At 39.4% G+C, this 21091-nt stretch overlaps 2 long non-coding RNA genes across 2 annotated transcripts in view; one reads left to right on the forward strand and one right to left on the reverse strand.

The window, feature by feature from the left end:
• Positions 1–21091, reverse strand: part of LOC148006284 (uncharacterized) — a 392633-nt gene that overhangs the window by 47254 nt on the left and 324288 nt on the right. The window lies entirely within an intron of this gene.
• Positions 14630–21091, forward strand: part of LOC120102293 (LINE-1 retrotransposable element ORF2 protein-like) — a 48704-nt gene continuing 42242 nt past the window's right edge. Inside the window, exons 1-2 of the long non-coding RNA XR_015687181.1 lie at positions 14630–14706; positions 14850–14932. This is a non-coding gene — a long non-coding RNA (LINE-1 retrotransposable element ORF2 protein-like). The remainder of the gene's footprint in view (positions 14707–14849; positions 14933–21091) is intronic.

Here is a 21091-nt window from a genome sequence, read left to right on the forward strand (position 1 = left end):
AAAGTTACTACATTTTTTTCTACCACTTTTTTTTATCACTTAGCACTCACCTGTGGACCTTAGGAACCTTGAGTTTCTATAACTATTCAGTAAATGATTACTTGTTCAGTTTATATAAAATTATCAAGACTTTTTGCCATATTTTAAATAATTACTTAAAGACATAGCAAAGGGCAAAAACCATCCATGTGCCATTAAGTCCATTTTCATGTGTATTCATATTACAGGTGGAACTTCAGAATGTACCTGGCTCCCCTATGCTCCCCCTCCCACTGTCAGTCATCTACAGCTTACCTGTTATTCTGATCTCTTCCATAATTGTATGAATTTTCGCTAATTTGAACTTCATATAAATTGGAGTATTGTTTTATTTCTACAATGTTTCCTCACCATTTTCTGTGATATTAATGAACTTTCTTTTTTTTACTTTTCTGTATTTTTACTTCTTTGCTTCCTCTTTTTCTTCCTCCTCCTCCATCTTTCTTTGTTGTGTTTTATTTTGAGATAGACCTTCACTATATAGCCATAGCTGGACTGAAACATTTTTTCTTCTATCTTTATTAACTTGGATATTTCTTATTTACATTTTAATTGTTATTCCCTTTCCCTGTTTCTTGGCAAACATCCCCCTAACCCCTCCATCTTCCCTTCTATATGGCTGTTACCCTTCCCATCCCTTCCCCCATTACCTCCCTCCCCCTAACTATCATGTTCCTGGGGGTTCAGTCTTAGCAGAACCAAAGGCTTCCCCTTCCAGTGGTGCTCTTACTAGGTTATTCATTGCTACCTATACAGTTGAAGCCCAGGGTCAGTCCATGTATAGTCTTTAGGTAGTGGCTTAGTCCCTGGAAGCTCTGGTTGCTTGGCATTGTTGTTCATATGGGGTCTCGAACCCCTTCAAGCTTTTCCAGTCCTTTCTCTGATTCCTTCAACGGGGGTCCCGTTCTTAGTTTAGTAGTTTAATGATGGCCTTTGCCTATGTATTTGCTGTATTCTGGTTGTGTCTCTCAGGAGAGATCTACATGCATTTCCTGTTGGCCTGCACTTCTTTGCTTTATCCATCTTATCTAGTTTGGTGACTGTATATGTATGGGTCACATGTGGGGCATGCTCTGAATGGGTGTTCCTTCTGCCTCTGTTCTAAACTTTGCCTCCCTATTCCCTACCAAAGGTATTCTTGTACCCCTTTTAAAGAAGGAGTGAAGCTTTCACATTTTGGTCATCCTTCTTGAGTTTCATGTGTTCTGTGCATCTAGGGTAATTCGAGCGTTTGGGCTAATAGCCACTTATCAAAGAGTACATATCATGGGTATTTTTCTGTGATTGGGTTACCTCACTCAGGATGATATTTTCCAGTTCCATCCATTTGCCTATGAATTTCATAAAGTCATTGTTTTTGATAGCTGAGTAGTATTCCCATGTGTAAATGTACCACATTTTCTGTATCCATTCCTCTGTTCAAGGGCACCTGGGTTCTTTCCAGCTTCTGGCTGTTATAAATATGTCTGTTACAAACATAGTGGAACATGTGCCTTTATTATATGTTGGGGCATCTTCTGGGTATATGCCCAAGAGAGGTATAGCTGGGTCCTCAGGTAGTTCAATGTCCAGTTTTCTGAGGAACTTCCAGACTGATTTCCAGAATGTTTGTACCAGTCTGTATTCCCATCATCAGGGGTGGAGTTTTCCTCTTTCTCTACATCCTCACCAGTATCTGCTGTCACCTGATTTTTTTGATCTTAGCCATTCAGACTGATAGGAGGTGGAATCTGCATAAATGTAGTATGTAAAATTGTCAAAGAATTAATAAAAGTTTGAAAATTAAAAGCATACCTAAAATAACCTGAATATTCTCATTACCAATTTCTTTTTCAAATATAGTTTCTTCAATGCCTATTCTTGTTTAGAAAATTAGTACCCAGTATGTGAAGCTATAAGGAAGTGTAATTTAAGACCTGATGTACAGTAAAATGCAGTTATTTGTTCAAGGGAGGGGACAGGTGGCCAAAAGAAAGTATGGCTGTTGAATTTTAATTATTTGTATCAAAATATTATATATAAAAGAGGAGAGAAATCAAACCTACATGAATTTATCAATATTGTAATGAATAAACTTTTGATGCCCGAAAGGAATAAGTCATCTTCAGGCAGATCTTTCCTATTTAGGGAAAGATTCCAGTCTGGGTGACTTGGCTGAAGTAGCCCTGTAGCTATGCATATCTCTGCCCATCCCCTGCTGATTTGCATGTGGCCAAAACACAGTGCATCACTCTGAGATCCATTTAATAGGTGGATCATACCCAGTCCAGAAATCAGTCCATGTCAGGACACAGTTTAGATATGAGGGTCCAGATTCAGTTTCTGGGGCTCCTTCTGCTCTGGACATCAGGTAAAAAATTGGGAATTTAGCCAACAACAATGTTCACTAACACCTGATGTTTCAGGGTAAGTAGGTTACAACAATATTAACTGTCAGGATGTATTTTCAATTGTACAATTCCAGGTGCCCAGTGTGATGTCCAGATGACCCAGTCTCCATCTTATCTTGCTGCGTCTCCTGGAGAAAGTGTTTCCATCAGTTGCAAGGCAAGTAAGAGCATTAGCAATAATTTAGCCTGGTATCAGGAGAAACCTGGGAAAGCAAATAAGCTTCTTATTCACTCTGGGTCAACTTTGCAATCTGGAACTCCATCGAGGTTCAGTGGCAGTGGATCTGGTACAGATTTCACGCTCACCATCAGAAGCCTGGAGTCTGAAGATTTTGCAGTCTATTACTGTCAACAGTATAATGAATACCCACCCCACAGTGATACAAGTCATAACAAAAACCCCCATGGGAAGCAGAAACCAAATGTTTGCCTGGCCAGTTGTTCAGTCCATGTCTCTGTCTTCTGTAAATTTCTATGTTTTCAAGGTGTGTTCCTTTGAATGAAAATGGATTTCTCATGCTCATATGTTTGAATGTGTGGCATGGGTTTTGGGAATGGAATTTGTTTTCTCTGAAAGAGCAGTGCCCTCTCCTAACTGCTGAGACACCCCTCCACCTCTGCAGTGACAATATAGGATTTGGGTAATAGACCTCTTCCAAAAATATTTATCATCTAAGTACCTGATTCTCCTGGGAGATTTGATATCCCAGAGACCTAGACAGAATTAAACATGGCTAGATAAAAAAGGTACAAGGTCAACGAGATGAATCCTAGTGATATTCTGCTGTACTCTTAGATCAGTACCTAGCACAATCATCATCAGAGAGTCAGCTACTTACAGAAACAGATGCAGAGACCACAGACAGACTCTAGGCTGAACTCAAGGAATCCCATGGAAGATGAGAATGAAGTTTTGTAGGATCTAGTAGGATTGAGTATACCATCCTTCCTCTTCTGAACTGAGACCTCATCTTGGTGGATTTTTCCTTTGATGGAAGTGAAGTGTTCTTCACCATCTCTTTTGATTACTTTTGGTTGAAAGGCTATTTTATTGGATATTAGAATGGTTATTCCAACCCTTTTGGGGAACATATACTTGGAAAAAAATCCCCAGCTCTTTATTCTGAGGTCGTGTCTATCTTTGTTGCTTAGGTGTTTCTTGTATGCAGCAAAATGATTGACCCTGTTTACTTAGTCTGTGATTTTTTTTAAATGGGTATGAAGTATGAGTTAAGAATGTGAAGAAGGAATGAAGAGCATATTGAATGTGTGTGGAAAAGTGTGTATGTAAGTGAAAGGAAAGCACATGTGGTATATACTTCAGGGTTCAGAGCTCCACACTCACCTATTTTTATTTTCCTGTGAAGCTCTAATGATAAATGGCATGGGCAAGTCTGCCAAGCAATGACCAGAAGGAATTAAGTTAACCCTTAACTCAGTAGTTCTGCAAGCTTTTTGTTCTGCATATTGCCCACAATGACTTATTAAGAATTGCTATGTCCATACATGGACAGACTACTTCACAGGCTGTGACCAGACATTTTATAAGTCCTCCATGCAGTAGGCTGTTATCTCAGTTCTTGTACAACAAGTATGGGGCAAAATCTGAAACAGCTGAAAAACTGGCTTTTTTTAGTTACTCAGTAACTAAAAGCCCAGTAACTTTAAAAATCTTAACTTATCAAAGCTGTATTGGTTCCCTCATAGAAAATAGACTTTTCTATGGGGAGAGTCTCTCCATCTGTCCTTCTAATGCTAGTCACCATAAGATACCAGATTCCCTTATTAAAAAACAGGTCCCAAGCCATTTGCCTATAGTCCAGGAATATGACATTTGAATCCTGGTTTCAGCAATGGCATAATGAGACTTGCACACAAATCATAGTGTAATCCCATCAAATGCTAGTCTATCACTGAATAGTTCAGCCTGCCAAATTATAACAGGTAAAACCATTTTCTCCTGAGTGATTACAGGTTACAAGATCAGCACCATGCCTGGCATGATCTGGGACCAAGTCCACATAAGACTTTCAGTGTCTGCTTTGCCACTCTGCATCCAGTTCTGTTGTTTTGGTACTAGGGGGTGACTTAAGCCGTGTTCTCTTTAATGTTGTTATAGACTTAAAATCATAAAAAATAAAAGCTTGCTATGAGGAACTGTGCTGAACTTGTGAATCTGATGACAGTAACTCTTCCGTAGCTCTGCAAGGGACTTCTCAGAAAGCCATTTAGTCACCAAGATGGACTAGTAAGCTCATTTGTTAGGCTGCTGTCTCATCAGAATTTGGAAGCCAATGTTTATTACGAATCTTCATAGGAAATCCATGGAACAAATTTTCAAACATCTCAGTGCACTTTTCCAGTAAATATTTACACTCCTGATGAGGAGTATGGAGACCTAAAATCATGGAATATGATATAAATAATCAGGCTATAATAGTTGTATAGTCAGACTTGTCCCTGACATCATAGATAGAGCAACACATATGCATGAGGTACCTGAATCATAAAATAGAAGGCAGGTAGTATTCAAGTGATCCCTTCTGGAGATAAATTCCAATAGCCTGAAGCCCTAAGACTCCAAATTTTTCTAAAGTAATTATCTTGTAGACTAGATCTTTAACAAACAGGCCTTTGGAGGATGAACAACAGCCAAACTGTATCAATGAGTAAATATTTTTCTTGTCTGAATACTAGAAAAAATCCCAAAATTCATCCACTGTTTAATTAATAATTTAGTGAATGAATAAATGGTTTTTTGAACAATCTAATCTCCAAGACAAACAATGGTATGTTAGTATTAGAAGCAAATATACAAAAATGAAACCTAAATTGAGCTAAACTACTAAATGGATATGCAGTAATGTTTACATCCAAAGCACAAATTAACTCAGGTATCAGATAATAGGTAGATAACTTTGCTAATATACTTTTGATTTTTTTTTTGGCAGAGGAATTCTCCTGACTTTATCTTTAGACAGGCAGCACATGTGGCAGCTAGGCTACAACACGTAGAAGGGTTTGCATTCAGAACTACAGGAAAGTGTGCAAAGTGAATGTATTGGTAAATTCCCAGGTCCTCAGGCTCCACCTTACTGATTTTCAGAATGAATGCTGTCCCTAACCTTCTGCCACTGAACCTATGTTGGATGCCCTGGTCTGGATTCTGCAGAAAATAATTCATATAGATGATTCTATCACTGTACACATGGCAACATAATCTAGCTCTCCAGGAGGGATAGATTTGGAGAGTGGATCCTAGATCATTTTGATATCATTGCTCATACCTGAAATAAGGAGAGAAAGACAAGGTCATTTACAATCATAATGAGGGACTTTTTATTATTTCAAATAGCATTTTTATTAATTCATACCACACAATGCCCATTTTCAAAAAGTAGCAGAGCTAAATGTTCTTTTAAATTAGTTTGCAATTTGCCTCTTTTATTTGTGTTAAAATTTATATCAGGTACAATGTGCTTGTTCCTTCTAGAATGCTCTCCATGGATCTAAACATCCCATGTCATATTGAAAGGCAATACTTGCGCGTGTGTGTGTGTGCCCCAACCCCCCCCCCCACACACACACACACAAAGAAATCCCCACATGGACAAGTGTGTGCTCCCTTTGTATTCTCACTTTCCAGACTTCTCTTTTCTGCCTTTACCAGGACCCTGCAGCATGAATAGGTCTAGGAGCAGAACTGGATACTTCATTTTGAATTAACCTGAGGAATCCTGGTCAGGCCAGGAAATTTCCCAGCTTGACATTTATTTTAGGCTTGCCTGGGTGGGCCTCTCTAAGTAGCAGCAATATGCAAATCTCCTGGTGAGTGCAGTGAAGTAAGTCAAACTGTCAGGTCAAGCGGAGATAAGATACCAGAGGCTGAAGAACTTTCCTCTAAACAGGTTCAAATGAAGTTTCATTTGAGCTTTAAATAGCACTGGTTAGGAGAGTTCAGACCTGTTGATTCAGCAGAAGGAATTTATTTATATTGCTCTTTTTCCTGTCCATTTTCAAGTTCATCATATATTTCTAGACAAGTTTTAACCTTCTCTTCACTACAGATCAGTTTTTGTACTTGTATATTGTTAAATCCGCCTTCATTTGTAGTAGTTTATTCAGAAACTTAGATTTGCGCATATATATGAACAATAATAAGGTGGGAAAGGAAGTAAGTATGACATGGAAGAAAATGGAGGAGGAAACAGAAGAGGGAAGCATATAGCTTTATGTGGTGTTATCAATAACAATGCTCCGCACCCCTGCTGAGGCTCATATGTTTGAAAGTTTAGTCATCAGAGATTAGCACTACTTGGGAGAGATTATAGACAGGACAGAGGGATGCTCAGAGAAACTAGAGTTCAGGTCTGTTTTGAAATGTTAAATAGACACCTCAGTGACTTGTCCAGGCTTGAAATTTGACATTGATTATTTGCCTCAAAATAATCCATGGATAGCTGATAAACTATCTAAGTGGGAAGTGTGGGAAGTGTCTGCCTGCACTACTCAACTCTGCCATTGAATTTTGAAGTACTCATAGTCAAAAGACAAATAATTATGCTTTCCAATAAAACTTTATCAACAAAACAACAACAACAAAAAATAGATAGTGTGATCTTTTTGGAGTAGTTTTTATCTTGTTGGAGTAAGTGCTCTATTACTAGGAATAGGTTTTTTGGTAAGCACAATGTGGCCCTGGTGGGGACAGAATGACATAGTTTCTGCCCCCTGGGACAGGACCCAGGTTCGGCTCCATGAGTGTAGATAGCTGCTGTGGGCAAAAGGTTTGTTTGAGTAATAATGTATCCATTTTCACATTCCTCCCAACAATGTACTCTCTGTTAAGGTTAATGACGCCATAATAATTCTGGGCAGCAGGAGTCCAGGAGTCAAGGGTATGGCTAATATTTCAGCAAAATGATAAATGTTAGAACCTTAAGTACAGCCTTCCAGGTTATGGAAAAGCCCTTTAAATACTTTTGAGTTCAAAAATATATAATTTCTCAACCATGAAAAATATAAGGATCCAATATGAATCATGAATCTAAAGAAACAAAGGCAGGTACATTGTGAGCCAGTTTTGGAATAAATGACTGAACGGATATGTAAAATAAGAGTGGCCCTGTGTTCTGTAAGAGATGAGCTATCCAGAGAGTACTTTTTTTTTAGGATTAGGAGAGAGAATTGCTTGGAGAACTGACAAACAGACATACACACACACACACACACACACACACACACACACTCACACACAAGCAAACAGGACATGGACAGACCTATCTCTTAGAATAGCAAGCACAACACAATTCATTAGCTAGATCCATGGTTTGACTTCAAGACATTCTTTTCATGTAGGTCCTAAAGAACTGGAGCAAGATCTATCTCAAAAACTCAAATGTTCCCACCTGTTTGTAGGATATATTTTTCTAGATGGAATGTGTTGTCTGATATCAGTGGGAGAAGATGATCTTAGTCTCACAAAGACTTGAAGTGCCAGAGTGAGGACTTTCCCAGGGGTAGCCTCACTTGCTCAAAGAAGAGGGGAGGAGGGATGGGTGAAAGATTGTGAGAGGAGATGACCATGAGGGGGACAGTGAGTGGAATGTAAAGCAAATAAGTAGAACGAGTAAATAATATATAAAATGAAGTAAAATAGAAATTAAAGAGAAAAATTTTATCATTTGAAAAAGTGACATAAAATTTATACGACAAAATTAAAAAAAAATCATTCTTTTCTCATACAATACATCCTAAACAACAGTTCCCTTTTTCTTTTTCCTCCCTCCAAATCTCTCCCCCAGATCCAATGCTTCAGAGTTTCCCTTCAGAAAAGAGTATCCTACCTAGACATAACACCAAAATATGGTATAGAAAGTAGCAGGATGACTAGGCATAAGTCCTTGTAATTATCTATGGTTCCTTGGAAAGTAATACTCAGACTCAAATAGTTTGCAAAAGCAAAGTGCATTTTATTCTGTAGAAGTTCACCATTCAGGGGTCTCTCATTCCAAGATGTAGATGACCAAGTGAGCTCATTGGCCTCATTTAAAGTATATTAGGAGAATTTTAGGGAGTTGACTGTTATCTTAATCTGTTAGCTCCATCTCTAGAGACATTCCATAACCATTCCTGGGGTGCGGCTGTCTGGAAACTGTTGCTGGGGAAGTTTGGAAACTGTTTCTTGATCCATTGCCCTTGCTTCAGATAGTATATATGCATTTATACCTTCGGACATAGTCTCTCCCTTTAATAGAAAACAAATCAAAATATTAAAATAAGTATTCAATACAAAGTAACTCTTGTAACTGTAAGGGAATGTATATTGTCCTGACAAAGAGATGGGTATACATTACAAAATGTTGAGACTGCTAAGAAAGCAATCTTCAGTTAATAAGCTCAAACGGACTTTATCATAGTATCTTAAATGAAAGAAGCCAAATATACTCATGAATCTACTCAAGGTAGTTGGAGATATCTGTACACATGTAATCTGCTAAAAAAAGTATTCATAGTATCTTTATTAATAACTTCTCAAGATAGAAAATTGCAATGTTCATATGACAGAATAAACAGAATCATTAGTGGAGGAGCCAACAATGGAGGCATATTACTTATTTATTCACAGATCATGAATGAAATTTGAAATAGAGTTATTTTCTAAAAATTATAATTTGTCACTGAAGTACATGTGCTGCATGATTTCCTTAAAATGAGATTGAAGAATTAAAACATGCATGGTATGCAGTGACATCAAGAATTTAGTATTCATAGTATATAAACATAAGAGGTGTTGATCAAAAAGAACATTTAAGTACTATGAAAATGTTTATGTTTAGGAATGTTATATATGATACTGCCTATATATTTATATTTGTGAATGATATATACATATATATATATATACACAACACATACATACACACAAACACACACATACATATATATATATAAATATATATATATATGTATATATATATATTTTAGTTTACTTTGAGTAGTTTTATTTCAAGTGATACCTTGGACAGATTTTCAAATTGTCAAAATTACAAGAAAAAAAAACAGAAAAGAAAAGAAAGAAAGAAAACTGTGAGACACAGACATACTTATGCTTGTGTGTTTCTTTTTTTTTTTTATTAACTTGAGTGTTTCTTATATACATTTCAAGTGTTATTCCCTTTCCCGGTTTCCGGGCAAACATCCCCCTCCCCCCCTCCCCTTCCTTATGGGTGTTCCCCTCCCAACCCTCCCCCCATTGCCGCCCTCCCCCCATAGTCTAGTTCACTGGGGGTTCAGTCTTAGCAGGACCCAGGGCTTCCCCTTCCACTGGTGCTCTTACTAGGATATTCATTGCTACCTATGGGGTCAGAGTCCAGGGTCAGTCCATGTATAGTCTTTAGGTAGTGGCTTAGTCCCTGGAAGCTCTGGTTGCTTGACATTGTTGTACTTTTGGGGTCTCGAGCCCCTTCAAGCTCTTCCAGTTCTTTCTCTGATTCCTTCAACTGGGGACCTATCCTCAGTTCAGGGGTTTGCTGCTGGCATTCGCCTCTGTATTTGCTGTATTGCCTATGGGTATCTCTTTTTTTAGGTTAGGGAAGTTTTCTTCTATGATTTTGTTGAAGATATTTACTGGTCCTTTGAGCTGGGAGTCTTCACTCTCTTCTATACCTATTATCCTTAGGTTTGATCTTCTCATTGAGTCCTGGATTTCCTGTATGTTTTGGACCAGTAGCTTTTTCCGCTTTACATTATCTTTGACAGTTGAGTCAATGATTTCTATGGAATCTTCTGCTCCTGAGATTCTCTCTTCCATCTCTTGTATTCTGTTGGTGAAGCTTGTATCTACAGCTCCTTGTCTCTTCTTTTGGTTTTCTATATCCAGGGTTGTTTCTATGTGTTCTTTCTTGATTGCTTCTATTTCCATTTTTAATTCCTTCAACTGTTTGATTGTGTTTTCCTGGAATTCTTTCAGGGATTTTTGTGTCTCCTCTCTATGGGCTTCTACTTGTTTATTTATGTTTTCCTGGAATTCTTTCAGGCATTTTTGCGATTCCTCTCTGTAGGCTTCTACTTGTACTCTAAGGGAGTTCTTCACGTCTTTCTTGAAGTCCTCCAGCATCATGATCAAAAATGATTTTGAAACTAGATCTTGCTTTTCTGGTGTGTTTGGATATTCCATGTTTGTTTTGATGGGAGAATTGGGCTCCGATGGGGCCATGTAGTCTTGGTTTCTGTTGCTTGGGTTCCTGCGCTTGCCTCTCGCCATCAGATTATCTCTAGTGTTTCTTTGTTCTGCTATTTCTGACAGTGGCTAGACTGTCCTATAAGCCTGTGTGTCAGGAGTGCTGTAGACCTGTTTTCCTCTCTTTCAGTCAGTTATGGGGACAGAGTGTTCTGCTTTCGGGCCTGTAGTTTTTCCTCCCTACAGGCCTTCAGCTGTTCCTGTGGGCCTGTGTCTTGAGTTCACCAGGCAGCTTTCTTGCAGCAGAAAATTTGGTCTTACCTGTGGTCCCGATGCTCAAGTTCGCTCATGGGGTGCTGCCCATGGGCTCTCTGCAGCGGCAGCAACCAGGAAGACCTGTGTCGCCCCTTCCGGGAGCTTCAGTGCACCAGGGTTCCAGATGGTCTTTGGCTTTTTCCTCTGGCGTCCGAGATGTGTGTGCAGGGAGCAGTCTCTTCTGGTTTCCCAGGCTTGTCTGCCTCTCTGAAGGTTTAGATCTCCCTCCCACAGGATTTGGGTGCAGAGAACTGTTTATCTGGTCTGTTTCCTTCAGGTTCTGGCGGTGTCTCAGGCAGGGGTCCTGCCGCTCCTGGGCCCTCCCCCACGGGAGCCCAGAGGCCTTATACAGTTTCCTTTGGGCCAGGGATGTGGGCAGGGGTGAGCAGTTTTGGTGGTCTCTTCCGCTCTGCAGCCTCAGGAGTGCCCACCTGATCAGGCGGTTGGGTCTCTCTCTCACGGGGTCTGGTAGCAGAGAGCTGCTGTGGGCCAGGATCCGCGGTTGTGGGACTTCCGGTAAACACAGAACGTGCCCGGTCCTAGAGGAATTCTGCTTCTATGTGTCCCAAGCTCACCAGGCAGCTTTCTTGCAGCAGAAAAGTTGGTCTTACCTGTGGTCCCGAGGCTCAAGTTCGCTCGTGGGGTGCTGCCCATGGGCTCTCTGCAGCGGCAGCAACCAGGAAGACCTGTGCCGCCCCTTCCGGGAGCTTCAGTGCACCAGGGTTCCAGATGGTCTTTGGCTTTTTCCTCTGGCGTCCGAGATGTGTGTGCAGAGAGCAGTCTCTTCTGGTTTCCCAGGCTTGTCTGCCTCTCTGAAGGTTTAGCTCTCCCTCCCACGGGATTTGGGTGCAGAGAACTGTTTATCTGGTCTGTTTCCTTCAGGTTCAGGTGGTGTCTCAGGCAGGGGTCCTGCCGCTCCTGGGCCCTCCCCCACGGGAGCCCAGAGGCCTTATACAGTTTTCTCTTGGGCCAGGGATGTGGGCAGGGGTGAGTAGTGTTGGTGGTCTCTTCCGCTCTGCAGCCTCAGGAGTGCCCACCTGATCAGGCTGTTGGGTCTCTCTCTCATGGGGTCTGGGAGCAGAGAGCTGCTCATATATTTTTATATATGGTAATTCTTATTGTATATATTCTTTGCGAGAAACATTGAACACTTAAGCAAGTCCCCTTGGTTGTAATTTAATGACTATTTTCTTTTTTTTAATGTCTATTTTCTTTTTTTTAATGTCTATTTTCTAATACTAAGAATATGTCAATACATAGAAAATAATGTTGAATGATTTCTACCTTAATGTATCGTGGTAGTAAATTAAATTAAAATCTATGAGCACAACATTCTGGGTGATCGATTTTTCTGTGAAAGTAGTTATCTGTGTGTCTTTTCAGTATATTCCATTAGTTCTCTGCAATTTAATTATGTATATTTAATATTTGAGAGAATTTCAAGCTGAATGAGGACATTCTGTTATTCCATACTTACAATGGATTTGAACGACTTTGTCAGTCATTGAGCATTCTATTAGTCTCCTAATCAGTCAGCACATTTTGTTTTACTAATTTCACTATTGACCTCTCTTTACTCTCTCTGCTCCCCTCCCCCACTTGCTTCCCTCTGGCCTTTCTTTCCCCCCTACTCCCTCTTTCCATGTGTTCCCAGCCTGCCTCTTCCACACCCCCTCTTTCTCTTCTTCTTTCCTCCTCTTCCTTCTTTTCTGTACCCCTCCCTTTTTCTGCTACTACTCTCTTCTCACCCTCTTTTCCCATGACTCCCTGAAAAACTTCCTTTTATTGTAAATCTGTCCTATGGCTGGTATACTATATTTACTGCACATAGCATAGCCACATAATAAGAAACAGTGTTTTGGTTAAAGTCATTAAATCTGGTAGCACTTGTTGACTATTCATGCTTATTAGTTGTGGGAAATAGTAGCACAAGTTTATAAACAGGCAAGTAAACGTATTTCAAACCTGAGGAGAGGTACAGCCCATTTATTCTCCAGTTATGAAAAGTATACAGTCAAATGACAATGGAATGTATTTATATATTTTGAGATTACATAATAATACCAGTGGTCCAGCTGGAAATAACTTCAACTTCTTCTGCAATAGTAATTTCTAAAGCAATTAAAATATATGTTTGAAATAATTAATATAATCCCGATAAACTATTTTTAGGAAAATTAATTAGTTAATTAATTAATTTCACTTAGAACACAATGAATTCCCAGTCAGACTTGTAAAAGAATAACTTAAATATTATTGTGTCCTTTATCTACTGTATGGAATATCACTGAAAGTTATATTTTTTCATACATTTTCCTTTTAAAAATTAAATATTGTGTCAAATAATTTCCCTATAAATTTACAAAATAATCTCAAAATGGTCTTTTCTAGGGTAGTTTCTTTGTCGAAGAAGTGCTCCTCTGAAAAGAACTATGTATGTTGTTGTATGGCCTGGGACACTTCAGACACAGCCTGTACTAAGCTACTGAAATAAGCAATCCTGAATCAATACCTAGATCTGCTTATCTTTTGCAAATTGGCAGGTTTCCCAAGCAAAATGATTGTCCCAAGGACTTACTACTTGGTCATTTAGTGTCAATAGTTCCAAGCAGGACAAAGCACAGTCATGAGGGCTCCTTCTCCCCTCCCAAGGACTACAATGAGAATTTAAATGTGGCACTGTGATCAGTGATACATGGTACATTGGGGGTAGTCCTTGATTACGGTGCTTAATTTTGTTGAAGTTTAGTTTGTATTACATTCCAGGAACCAGATTTAACATTTAGAGTATCCAGTCCTATCCTCTTTGTCTGCATCTTTGGGACACAGTCACGATCACTTCCTAGGCAAGTCAGAATATCAGCAATTATCGGACTGGATTCAGCACAAACTAGGTTACATGGTTAAACTCCTGACCTGCTAAAATCCAAATCAGAGTTGGGAGATTGATTCATGCGTGCAGATGTTGAGGCTGTCTCTTGAATCGGGATAATGTCTCTGGTTCTATTTAAGAATTAAGAGTGAAAATATGGTTTGTAATAATCAGCAAAGATGCACTTTACATAGTGGTGTTTTCTGCTATTGCATTCAAATCTGTCTTCAATAATCACTCATAATGAGGAATTGTGGGAAGCAGTAGCAAATGGCAGAAAAATTAGCAAATATGGATATCGAATGCTGTGTACTTCTTCATTTTGTATTCTAGTAAGCACAGTGAGGGCTGCTAAATTATAGTTTTCAAATTATTAAAAAATCCTGATCAGTTTACCCTTTTAATTTATAGAAATGACTTCTAAACACAGAGGCACTTTACAAGAAAAAAATAGCGTTTTAGCGATCATTCACAGTTATTTCAGTAAATAAAAGGTTCAACATCCCCTTCTCTATTGTATATTTCCTGACAGCAGGATAGTCTTTTACATTCCTCAACCATATTTTTGAAGTACATTATTCAACATGCAGCTTATATACTAGAATTTTTCAAATAATATCCAAAATTACTTCAACAATTTTAAAGCATTAAAAAAATGCATTTTCTGGAGAAATATGTGTGGTTTGACTTTGGGCATCTAGGGATACTGGGACTGCTAACTGCTGAGATGACTAAGCCTTGCACCTGTGCCCAGCCATAAAATAACTGGTTCCCTTTGATTTGCATGCACTTTGGGGACTTCTTCATTTACCAGTTACACCCTGTGCAGTTGCCATTGCAGTCAAGTCTTAACATGGACATACGGGCCCCTGTTCAGTTCCTTGGGATCCTGCAACTCTGGCTTCTTGGTAAAAAAAAAAAAAAAAAAAAAAAAACTAAAATGAGAATTTCAATGTTATCCTGTGATTAATGTTGACTGGCATTTGGGGGATATCCTTTCTTATCCTGATTAACTGTATGGATATTTACTATGTCTCTATTCTATTCCTAGGTGCCCAATGTGACATCAAGATGACCCAGTCTCCCTCCTCCCTGTCTGCGTCTCTGGGAGAAAGAGTCACCATCAGTTGCAGGGCAAGTGAGAATATTAACAATTATTTGTCCTGGTATCAGAAGAAAGAAGATGGAAGCGTTAAACTCCTGATTTACCACACATCAAGGCTACAACCTGGGGCCCCATCAAGGTTCAGTGGCAGTGGGTCTGGGAAAGATTACTCTCTCACCATTAGTGGCCTAGAATCTGAAGATATTGCAACTTACTATTGTCAGCAAGGTTATACCCCACCCACAATGTTACAAGTCATAACATAAACCCCTATGGGAGCAGAGTGAAAGGCTAAACTTACCCAACTGCTGCTTCACGTGAGTCTGAAATTGATTTTCAGATGTAATGGATGTTTTTTCAAAGCTCATAGAGAGTCATTTGTTTTTGTAGAAAAGGATAAGAGGTCTTCTCTGTCTTCTACCTTCCTTCCAGTTTATTTCCAAAAATACTTAATACCAGTATCTTTTCTGCCTTAACAGAGGACACAGTCATTCCTGGTGAGGAATCTGAGTTGTAGCACTAGTTGGGATGCATACAGAACAGGGAAAGGTACTGTGGACATCCTAGTACTGTATTTACTTAAATGCAGAAAATTAGTTTCTAAGTACCAGTATTTAAAAGTAGAGAAATATTATTGATGGAATTTGTAAGTATAAATGATTTGTGCTCTTCAAATAACTCTAGGGCACATGTTTCAGAGAAAAGGAAGCCTGCATAACCATGATTCCCTGTTGTTTCTTGTAATTCTAGCGGTATTTATTGATGCTTTCAGCTTTCTGCAGCACTTCCCATAGAATTCTTCTGGTTCCTATGTGCACTAGTCTGCTTAAAGGTAGTAAACAGTATTGAAACATCTTCATATGCCTTTTTTGTTCACTTTCTGGGAGCCCTCAAAGCTCAGGATAGTTGACTCTTTGTTTTCCTAAGGAATTCTTATTACTAATTACTTATTACCTTTAATCCTTTCCCCAATATTTCCATAAGAAAACAAAAGCTTCATTCAATGTTCGGTTGTTTTTCCTGTATCTGTTTCAGTCTGCAGCTGAGTGTGACTTCTCAGAGGACAATTATGCTAGAAGCCTATCTACAAGTATAAAAGAATATCATTGATAGTGAAAATAAGTTACTTGTCACTGTAATTTGCTTCCTTAGTGATTCATTATAAGTAGCTATTGATTTAATAAAAACCATTTTTAAGACCCTCTAGAGATCATTACATAGCTTTCTTACTTGTCATGAGGTTATATTATGCAATGTTTAAATGGCGTTCCTCTTGTGAAATACGTTCAGCTAGCACATGATATATCATGGAAGATGAACATAAGGAAGGTAAAGAATATCATAACTGGAGGAAGAAAAAACAGAAGAGACGTTAAAGTAAAGTTTACGTTGTTCTTTTTTATAGTAGATGTTTTTATTTACATTTCAAATGTTATCCTCTTTCCCTGGTTTCCCATAATAAGTCCTGTCCCATCATCTTCCCCCTTATTCTATGAGGGTGTTCCCTCAACTATCCACCTACCCTTTCCTGCCCTGACATTCCCTAAAAGTGTGGAGGGGTGAGCCTTGGTAGGACCAAAGCCATCTCCTCCCATTGGTCCCCAACAAGGTCAACCTCAGCTACATATACAGCTGGAGCTATGGGTATGTCCATGTTTATTTTTTGGATGGTGGTTTAGTGACTGGGAGCTCCGGTTGGTTGGTATTGTTGTTCTTATGAAGTTGCAAACTCCTTCAGCTCCTTCAATCCTTTCTCTGACTCATAAAATGGTGACTCTCTTCTAAGTTCTATGGTTGGCTCACAGTATTGGCTTCTGTATATGCCATGCTCTGGCAGAGACTTTCAGGAGACAGCTATATCAGGACTCTGTCAGTATGCACTTCTTGGCATCAGAAATAATGTCTAGGTTTGGTGGCTTTGTGTATATGGGCTGGATTCCCAGGTGAGTCAGTCTCTGGATTAAATTTCCTTCAGTCGCTACTCAAAATCTTGTCTCTGCATTTCCACCGATTAATATTTTTTGTAACCCCTTCTAAGAAGGACTAAAGTATCTGCACTTTGTTCATCCTTCTTCTTGAGCTTCATGTGGTCAGTGAATTGTATCTTGCATAATTCAAAGTTTTGTGCTAATATCCTCTTATCAGTGAGTGCATTTCATGTTTATTATTTTCTGTGTGATTGTTTTATCTCACTCAGGATGATATTTTCTAGTCCCCTCTATTGCCCATGAATTTCATGTAGTGTTTGTTTTTCAAAACTGAGTAGTTCTTTATTGTGTAAATGCGCTACATTTTCTGTATCCATTCCTCTCTTAAGGGACATCTGGGTTCTTTCCAGCTTCTGGCTTTTATAAGTAAGGCTGATATGAACATAGTGAAACATGTGTCCTTGTTATATGTTAGAACATTATTTGGGTATATCCCCAAGAGTTGTATGGCTGGGTCCTCAGGTAATACTATGTTCAATTACATAACTATGTAACCACATTTGCTACCAGCTGGTTATGTGCTCCTGTCTATAGGATATATCTGGCTAGACATTTATTTTTGACTTGCTGAACTTGTGCCTTCTAGTGCAGATTGAGTTCACAGTGATTGACTGAGCAGGAACAGCGAATGACAAAGGAAATTTTGGGGGAGGGGTTTAGTAACAATGTAGCTTTTTAAATGCTGATGTTATGATTAATTTTAATAAAATGTCTCCAACTGTTCAAGACCACTTGGCCAGTGCTTTCACTTTCCCCAATGCTCTTTCCCTGCCTTAGGACCTGAACCTTGTAGCTGGAACTGGTCTCCAGGATAGTCATATGAAATTTGATATTCCAAGACTGATTCTATGGGAGACTTCCTCTTTTATGAGTAGTCATGGAGGGTGAGATGGTGGGTAGGGTAATATTGGGGGCCTGTGGGGGGAAAGTATTGGAAAAATTGTACCAAAATATCACAATACCAATCAGTCAGCAGCTGGGAATGTGTGTACTGACTGAGTCTGCATAAGAATTTACTTGACAATAATAAATCATGAATAGAGGAGTATATATCTAGGAATGTAGCACTTAACTCTGTAGTGTTTGCTACGGATAAATTTTGGGTAATCTGTACTTTCATTATCTACTGATGATAGCACAGTGCTTCAGTAAATAGTTCTGATCCAATCTTAACACGGATTGTGTGTGTGTGTGTGTGTGTGTGTGTGTGTGTGTGTGTGTGTGTTTGAGAGAGAGAGAGAGAGAGAGAGAGAGAGAGAGAGAGACAGAGACAGAGAGAGACAGAGAGAGAGAGAGATTCTGAGAACTCTGATTATAGGTCTAGGCCCAGGAGCTGAACTTTCAGTGTCACCTGCTCCTGGCCTCCTCAGCATCATCAGCCTTGATATTTCACCTGCTTCAGGACAGTGACATGCCCCTTTCTCTTAAGCAATAAAAATAATTGGGTAAAGTTGAATAAAAATCTAACCTGTTTTTAACAGATCTTACCTACCTTCATCAGCCATTTACCCCTAGTCAGTTTAGCAAGTAGGTAACTAAAAAATATCCTGTTATTAAACTGATCTTTTTATTTTTATGTAATAACTTCATTCATAGGTGTGTATACATATAAATGCATATTTTCACACACAAAAAATGTATTAAATATAATTGCCAACAGTCCATGGTTAGCTCAACAATGCTCTCTACTGACAGAAAATACCCAAACCCAGTAGTTGTTCACTCCACAAGGCTTGGTGTATTTGTTTGAATATGTTTGACCCAAGGAAAACCATTATTTGGAGGTGTAGTCTTCCAGTAGGTTCGTCCCTGTGATTTTGGACTTTAAGATCCTCTTCCTCTCTGACTGGAAACTAGTCATTTCCTGTTTGCTATGGCTAAAGATGTAGAACTCTCAGTTCCTGCTGCACCATCCCCACTACCATGCTCCTACTTTGATGATAATGGACTGAACCTCAGAATTGTAAGCCAGCCCCAATTAAATGTTGTTCTTAAAAGAGTTGCCTTGGTCATGGTGTATGTCCACAGCAGTATAACCCAAAATAAGATATTTGCTGTTTTTTTTATTATTATTAACTTGAGTATTTCTTATATACATTTCGAGTGTTATTCCGTTATTCCCTTTCCCAGTTTCCGGGCAAACATCCCCCTCCCACCTCCCCTATCGTATCGGTGTTCCCCTCCCCACTCTCTCCCCATTGTCCCCCTCCCCCCAACAGTCTAGTTCACTGGGGGTTCAGTCTTAGCAGGACCCAGGGCTTCCCCTTCCACTGGTGCTCTTACTAGGATATTCATTGCTACCTATGAGGTCAGTGTCCAGGGTCAGTCCATGTATAGTCTTTAGGTAGTGGCTTAGTCCCTGGAAGCTCTGGTTGCTTGGCATTGTTGTACATATGGGGTCTCGAGCCCCTTCAAACTCTTCCAGTTCTTTCTCTGATTCCTTCAACGGGGGTCCTATTCTCAGTTCAGTGGTTTGCTGCTGGTATTCGCCTCTGTATTTGCTGTATTCTGGCTGTGTCTCTCAGGAGCGATCTACATCCGGCTCCTGTCGGTCTGCACTTCTTTGCTTCATCCATCTTGTCTAATTGGATGGCTGTATATGCATGGGCCACATGTGGGGCAGACTCTGAATGGGTGTTCCTTCAGTCTCTGTTTTAATCTTTGCCTCTCTCTTCCCTGCCAAGGGTATTCTTGTTCCCCTTTTAAAGAAGGAGTGAACCATTCACATTTTGATCATCTGTATTGAGTTTCATTTGTTCTAGGCATTTAGGGTAATTCAAGCATTTGGGCTAATAGCCACTTATCAGTGAGTGCATACCATGTATGTCTTTCTGTGTTTGGGTTAGCTCACTCAGGATGATATTTTCCAGTTCCAGCCATTTGCCTACGAATTTCATAAAGTCGTTGTTTTTGATAGCTGAGTAATATTCCATTGTGTAGATGTACCACATTTTCTGTATCCATTCCTCTGTTGAAGGGCATCTGGGTTCTTTCCAGCTTCTGGCTATTATAAATAAGGCTGCAATGAACATAGTGGAGCACGTGTCTTTTTTATATGTTGGGGCATCTTTTGGGTATATGCCCAAGAGAGGTATAGCTGGATCCTCAGGCAGTTCAATGTCCAATTTTCTGAGGAACCTCCAGACTGATTTCCAGAATGGTTGTACCAGTTTGCAATCCCACCAACAATGGAGGAGTGTTCCTCTTTCTCCACATCCTCGCCAGCATCTGTTGTCCCCTGAGTTTTTGATCTTAGCCATTCTCACTGGTGTGAGGTGAAATCTCAGGGTTGTTTTGATTTGCATTTCCCTTATGACTAAAGATGTTGAACATTTCTTTAGGTGTTTCTCAGCCATTCGGCATTCCTCAGCTGTGAATTCTTTGTTTAGCTCTGAGCCCCATTTTTTAATAGGGTTATTTGTTTCCCTGTGGTCTAACTTCTTGAGTTCTTTGTATATTTTGGATATTAGGCCTCTATCTGTTGTAGGATTGGTAAAGATCTTTTCCCAATCTGTTGGTTGCTGTTTTGTCCTAACCACAGTGTCCTTTGCCTTACAGAAGCTTTGCAGTTTTATGAGATCCCATTTGTCAATTCTTGATCTTAGAGCAGAAGCCATTGGTGTTTTGTTCAGGAAATTTTTTCCAGTGCCCATGTGTTCCAGATGCTTCCCTAGTTTTTCTTCTATTAGTTTGAGTGTGTCTGGTTTGATGTGGAGGTCCTTGATCCACTTGGACTTAAGCTTTGTACAGGGTGATAAGCATGGATCGATCTGCATTCTTCTACATGTTGACCTCCAGTTGAACCAGCACCATTTACTGAAAATGCTATCTTTTTTCCATTGGATGGTTTTGGCTCCTTTGTCAAAAATCAAGTGACCATATGTGTGTGGGTTCATTTCTGGGTCTTCAATTCTATTCCATTGGTCTATCTGTCTGTCTCTGTACAAATACCATGCAGTTTTTATCACTATTGCTCTGTAATACTGCTTGAGTTCAGGGATAGTGATTCCCCCTGCAGTCCTTTCATTGTTGAGGATAGCTTTAGCTATCCTGGGTTTTTTGTTATTCCAGATGAATTTGCAAATTGTTCTGTCTAACTCTTTGAAGAATTGGATTGGTATTTTGATGGGGATTGTATTGAATCTGTAGATTGCTTTTGGTAAAATGGCCATTTTTACTATATTAGTCCTGCCAATCCAT

The sequence above is a fragment of the Rattus norvegicus genome, chromosome 4, assembly GCF_021556685.1.
Source record: "Rattus norvegicus strain SHRSP/BbbUtx chromosome 4, alternate assembly SHRSP_T2T, whole genome shotgun sequence".
Classification (NCBI taxonomy): domain Eukaryota; kingdom Metazoa; phylum Chordata; class Mammalia; order Rodentia; family Muridae; genus Rattus; species Rattus norvegicus.